The sequence below is a fragment of the Protopterus annectens genome, chromosome 2.part1 (genome assembly GCF_019279795.1).
Source record: "Protopterus annectens isolate FY-2018-M chromosome 2.part1, PAN1.0, whole genome shotgun sequence".
Classification (NCBI taxonomy): Eukaryota; Metazoa; Chordata; order Ceratodontiformes; family Protopteridae; genus Protopterus; species Protopterus annectens.
The window spans coordinates 872480200-872486493 of NC_056729.1; the positions used below are offsets into that span (position 1 = coordinate 872480200).

The 6294-nt window shown below is 38.6% G+C and overlaps 1 long non-coding RNA gene across 1 annotated transcript in view; it reads left to right on the forward strand.

The window, feature by feature from the left end:
• The first annotated feature begins 1748 nt into the window (after nt 1-1748).
• LOC122794265 overlaps nt 1749-6294 on the forward strand; it is a 27517-nt gene continuing 22971 nt past the window's right edge. The window contains exon 1 of the long non-coding RNA XR_006363627.1: nt 1749-2167. This is a non-coding gene — a long non-coding RNA (uncharacterized LOC122794265). The remainder of the gene's footprint in view (nt 2168-6294) is intronic.

The following is a 6294-nucleotide window of genomic DNA, read 5'->3' on the forward strand; positions in this document are numbered from 1 at the left end:
AGGTGTATTGTGAAGTCCCATGGAAAAACAAAATGTTTCTAGGGATCAAATGTGTAATGCTGCAAGATATCTGCATCTGAGATCTCTAAACCGGGTGGTTGTCTGTGAAGATGCAGACTAGCCTTTGTAACCAGTCTGCATTCCTTCTCATTTTTTGTCTTCTGCCAAAGATATTCATAAAGATTCTACTGCATATTCTTGAAGCTACGTTAAAAAAGATTGTGGGAAAGTACAGACAACTGAGGATCTAAGCATCTGGCTTAACCCTTTCCTAGAAATGACAGCTATATCAGTTGAAGTGTAAGACTTACTTGGTGACTGTCATACACAAGACAAAAAAAATCAAAGAGAAGAAAGCTCAACATTTTACCATTACAGAATGCAGTCTACAATGAGTAAATCTCTTTACCATAAAGGGCTTCCTAATGAAACTCCTTTAGTAAGGATATGAGTGATTTACAGCCAAATAATGTACAAGGAATTAACTTCTGTCTTGATCCAACTTTCTGTGTCTTTCATGGCATCATTATCCTATAATATTGCATAAAATATATCTTAAAACACCGATACTGAATAAACTCTGAAAAATTACATAAGATAATTAAAGGATGATATATGTAATAATGTGTAATACAATTCCTATATGTGTGTATTGGCTTTAAATTACCTTTTTTTTAATTTTTCTCATTCAGTGTTGTTTTTTTCAGATCTCTACATTTAAAAGTACAAGTATTAATTCACTTGAGCTATTTTCTGAAAGTAGAATTATACATATGCTGCTGCTGTTGCTTGGAGTAAAGTAGGTTCACCTTTATTCATAGGTTCATAGGTTTATACTTGGCTAATGACCACTGGGGTCTTTATAGGCCTACCCGTGCAATCCCACCCAGTTTTGTCTCCGAGTACCTTAGATGTCTATATGGTGAGGTATGTTAGTAAGGAGGAAGATAAAGGTTATGTGAGTGGGGGGATATGTTAGTTGGGGATTAATTTACTTACTGTCCACCTCTGTCTTGTCAGAAACATTGCATCCAGACCAGGGGTGAATTTACGATTTCCCATCCAATGATTAAGGTTTTGTTTGAAAAGGGTCAGGGATGAACTCTCCTTAAAGTGGATGTGGAGCTTATTCCATAGTGAATGGATACTTTGAGACCATACCTCTCAACTGTCCTGAATTGCGCGGGATTTCACATTTTGGGGGGCAAAATTAGAGGGTGCTATAAATTCCCGAGTGGCCCCTTAAAATCCCAATTTTTTTTTTATTTACATTTTTATTTAAAGCTGATGTCATCACACATTGCCAACATATCCCGCGACATGCAGGGGTATAGGTAATGATATCTGCATTGTGAGACAATGCCTGACTTCCTTTCAGACTGATTTAGAGGGCTTAAACTGAAAAAAAAAAAAAAAAACAGTTGTTTAATGCTGCAGCAACTTGCAACAGCCAACTGGGGAGGACATTGTGTCGACTTGGTGTCTGTGAAGGCAAGGCAACAGTTATTTATAAGTTTTAGCGGCATTTTGTGATAACTGATAAAAGTAAATTAACAGCTTAGAGTAAGTACTGCTTTCTGACTCCTGTTAAGTACATGATACATCTCATATACACTGCCTTGCGCTTAACTGTTGGAAGCTGACTAGCAAATGCAGTTAATTTTAAGTTGTACATGAAATTATTTATATAGCTTTAGTCACTTTCCAATTTTTTTTTTTTACTTCATGGAGCGGGTGCGGGAGTCAATTATTATGTATCAGGGTGGCAGTTCAGTTTTATTGGTGCATTACTTAGCAATTTTAATACAGTTGTTTTGGCATTGTAGTTAAAATCTTGCATCGCCCCTTTCTCGTTTAGATTTTTTCTAATCCCTGTTCAATAGACTCTCAGTCTGGGACTCTGCAAGACTTCACTCTCTCTGCTCTGCTGATCTGATTAGGTGTTAGCTGCCATCTTGCTTTTCTTGTGTGTTAGTTCGCTTTGCTACCTGCCGGTTAGTGTGGAGCTTCAAAGGTTGCTCCTGGTTGTTTGATTCTTATAGTGTTGCACGAAGGGAAATATGATCAGAGAATTATTTTTGTTGTTGCCAAGCTGGTAAATTTAAGACAGAGAGCTAGAACTGGTAGACGAGGGATCTTCAGGGAAGGGACTGGAACAACTGCTTTGGTGAGCAGAAAAAAATCTGTGTAAATTTGTTTTAGCTGTTATATTTATTTTAATAGCATTTATCTGTTATATTTATTTCAGTAGATTTTGTTTTAGTAGTGTTTTTAACCCAGTGTAAAGTTTGTTTGCAAAGGGATTTAATTGCAGTATAGAATAGCTGTTTAAGCTGTTATATTTATTTTAGTAGCGAAAAGTATGGAATATATAGAAATATTCATTGCTTGAAAAGCATGATATGTTATGTATTGTAGTGTCATTAGTCAGTACATCTGCATTTTAGTTCAAAAGTATGAGTTTAGTTTGCTTCTTGATATCAAGCGTATGTCCTTTTTAGTGAGCAAGTTTTTTTGTTTTCTGAGGTGACGGCATTTATGATTTTGTGCACTTCTTTTTTTTATAAATCTGTGAAGTTTATTTGTAGTGCTTTTTCATGCTTTTTATAGTGTGGAATACTTTACAGTTGTTTTTCCTGACACGGCAAAGTTAACAGATTATGTAGCTGATTTGTTATTTGGGGACGGGAAGTAAATACACTTGGCAATTACGGGTATCCTATTCTTTATTTTCACTTCATGCCATGTGCATTTTGTTCACATTCCTTAAGTAATGAAAAAGTAATGGTGTAGGTTATTTGTCTTATTTATAGGTTCATAGGTTAGTACTAAGCTAACTGCCCTTGCTAGCCATTTTAAGCCTAGCCAATTATCCCTTGTGAGTCTCGAACCCTGCACCTTGTGTTTGTAAAGAAAAAACACCTTAACCATTAGGCCACCCTCCCAACCCTTGGTTTGGGAAGTACATTCTGAGTGTAGTATAGCTGTGTGACTGTGCCATTAGTGCAATTTTGTCTTGTGCATCCTGATTTGCTGTGGCTTATTCTGGAACCATGCTTTGAGTATTTTTAGAAATGCTTCCGTTATCATCAGGATAGAAGTTACAGCAGACTTGCTCCACCCACCCACTCTCCTCCCAGTTGGCTGGAACAGGTAGTTGGGAACTGTTCAGCTTGCTGTTTCTCTCTCTCTTTAAGGACTTTATCCATGTCTGTGAGGCATTTTGTTGCATTAACAATCCACGCCAGCAACAAGATTTTGTGTATGAGCACGCATCACTGTTGTTTTTAGCTGTAAGCATTTAATGATTCTAGGAAGCCAAGCTGTGGAAGGAATGTGAATATTCATCTAAAGGCTTTTTTTGGGGGGGTGTCTTGTTGCTGAATTGAGGAGCACTGTTTGCAAAATGGCAGAACAATAGTGCTGAAGGTATTACAACATGGCTATAACTGATTTCTAGGCTATTTGCATTTTAAGGCCAGACAGTGAGAAATGATACAGGAGTAGAGTGCCTGAATCTGCATTATTGTGTCATGCTTATGTTGTTACTGTCTTGGAATATATATTACTGGCCATGCCTATCAAATTCCTAACACAAGAAATCTGCATAAAGCCTTAAGTAATGGGGAGCAAAACCCCAAAATAAGGATAGATTTTAAATATTGCTCTTACAAACTTAGAATGTTGTTAGAATAACAGGTTTTGTTAACTTGTTTTTCTGAAGGATATTTGTTGTTTTATATTTTCTGTTCTTTAATTGCATTTCGGTGTTGGTTTCCTACAATTCCATTGGAGTAGGTGGGGCTACATAATTATGCATGCAAATTTTATGTTATTCAGTGTCCAGATTTTTGACCATTTATACCTAATTTGATGTTTCCAGATTGAGAGGTATGTTTGAGACACATATCGGTCTCTCTAGCATATTCTGTTTATGTTGGATAGGTGCAGACCCTTGGATTTAGTGTTTCTGATGCTGTTTGTTTTGCAGATGTGCAAGAGATCCATCAGAGCTAGATCTGAGGATGTCTTATATGCCAGGCATAGATCACCTCTCAGCAATCTGTCAGAGAGTGAGTATAGATATAGGGTCTTAAGGCGATGTGTGTAAGATAGGGTATTCATACCCTGGATTCTCCTGGTGAGGAATGTTTGATGGCAATCCATCTATTGCAAACTGCCTCATTAGGTACATGCCAAAGGCTGTACTGTACTCAATGATGGGTCTGATAAAGACTGACTAGAGAAGTAATATCACATCCTTGGACCTCGATGCCATACCCTTGCTTATGAGTTGGACAACATAGAATAATTTTCTTACTGTCTTGACTACATGTTGGTCAAAGACCAGAATGCTGTTTATATATGTTCCCAGATACCTAACTACCAGGTCAGCTCTTAAGGGTGTTTTATCAGTGAAGTAATTAGCTTGGGTGGACAATTTTTCAAAGGCCACTATACTGCATTTTTTGTATTGAGTTTTAATCTATGTATTTAGCGCTAGTCATTTGTTTGTATTAGACCTTTTTGTAGGATGCCAGTGTCATAGGGGGGAATCTATGATTCCCTCAGTTTACAGTTATCTGTGAACTCGGTGAGCCAGAGGCATTTGATTAGCCTTGACTTTCAAAAAGCTGATGTCAAATAGGAGTTGGCCCAATGTGGAGCCCTGGGATGCTCTACTGGTGACCTGTCTGCTTGTGGAGGTGGTCTCATCAGTCCTGACATCTTGGGTGCTATCTGCGAGCCAGTCAGCAATCCAGTGAATTATGTCAGGATTCATGCCCAGTTCTTAGGGTTTGTAAATAATACCGGAGTGAGATATTGTATCAGACACCTTGGCCAGGTCTAGGTAGATGGTATGCACCATTTTCCCCTCATCCATAGCCTTTGTGACCAACTTGAAGGAGTCTACCAGGCTGAATAGGCAAGACTTTCCCTTAACAAAGACAGACTTGGATGGTTGCCAGTGTCCTTGTTGATAATTTCCCTGATAATTAATTCCATTGCTTTGCATATTAGACTTGTCAGACTGATGGGCCTGCAGATCTGGAGTCAGTTGATGGTTCACCCTTATGAAGAGGGATGGTCAATGCAGCCATCAATTCACCTGGTACGTAACCTGTTTTGAGGCTGTAGTTGAAGAGTGGCTCAAGCGGTCCTGCTAGGTCATGTTTTAGGCTATTTAGGGGACAACCAAGAATAATGTCAGAACCCACTGAAACAGTGATTTTCACCTTAGCAAGCACTGCTAGGACCTGCTCCTTGTTGATAGCTGGGAAGGATATCCTAATAGGGATTTCACAGGGGGTAGTGGGGAGAGTGAAGGGTGAAGTTAGAACTACATCTATTAGCCAGTAAATTTGCTATGTCACCATGGTCATGAAGATTGTGCCATTTACCACCAGTTCTGCACACTGCTGAGTGTTAAATTTAAGGTTTTCAATGTAGCTAAAGAAGGCTTTGTGATTGTCCTTAGCCTGGGACCCCATCCTGACCTCATAACTGGCTTTATTGGACTTTCTTATACCTCCTATTTTTTTTTTTTTTTTTTTTAGTAGAATCGGGGGGGGGGGGGTCTATATCACGTTGTTGAACTCTTAAAAGTTTGAGTGTTATATGGTTGACACCATATGATCGAACTTTTAAAAGTTTGAACATTTCAACAGAGATCTCCATACTGTGTGGAATGGGAAAATTTCCATGTTCGGCACTGTATTGCAATCTTGGAGTTAATATATTTAAAGAGCAGGGTGTGTGGGGGTGCAGTGGGGCTTGCCCCACTACTTAAACCATTCAGGTAGTTTTTTATGGGTCTATATCAGAACGATGAAAGCTGAAATCTGCGAATGCTATAACATCGACACATAAACATCGATCTAAGAAAAGAGTGAAAGACGGAAACACCAAATGACAAAATGCCGAACAGATTTCCCTGGCCAGCAGGGTGATTGCGGGGATGAGGAAATATATGCTTTTCCCCACTGTAGTGCAGTCTCGGAGTTGGTACATATAAGTAGGGAGGGTGTGGGGGGTGCAGTGGGGCTTGCCCCCCTGCAAAAACATTTGTAAAAGTGTTTTACGTTATGTTTGTTTACTTAGGTTTTACTTACCTGTATGGCGCTGTTGCTTCCAGGAATCTGTTTGGCATTGTGACTTTCGGCGTTTCCGTCTTTTGCTGTTTTTGTAGATCAACGTTTATGTGTTGATGTTATAGCATTCATTTTTGTAATATAGACCCTTTTTTCTTTGGTTTATTTTTTTTATTACATTTTTGAACTTTTAAAAGTTCGA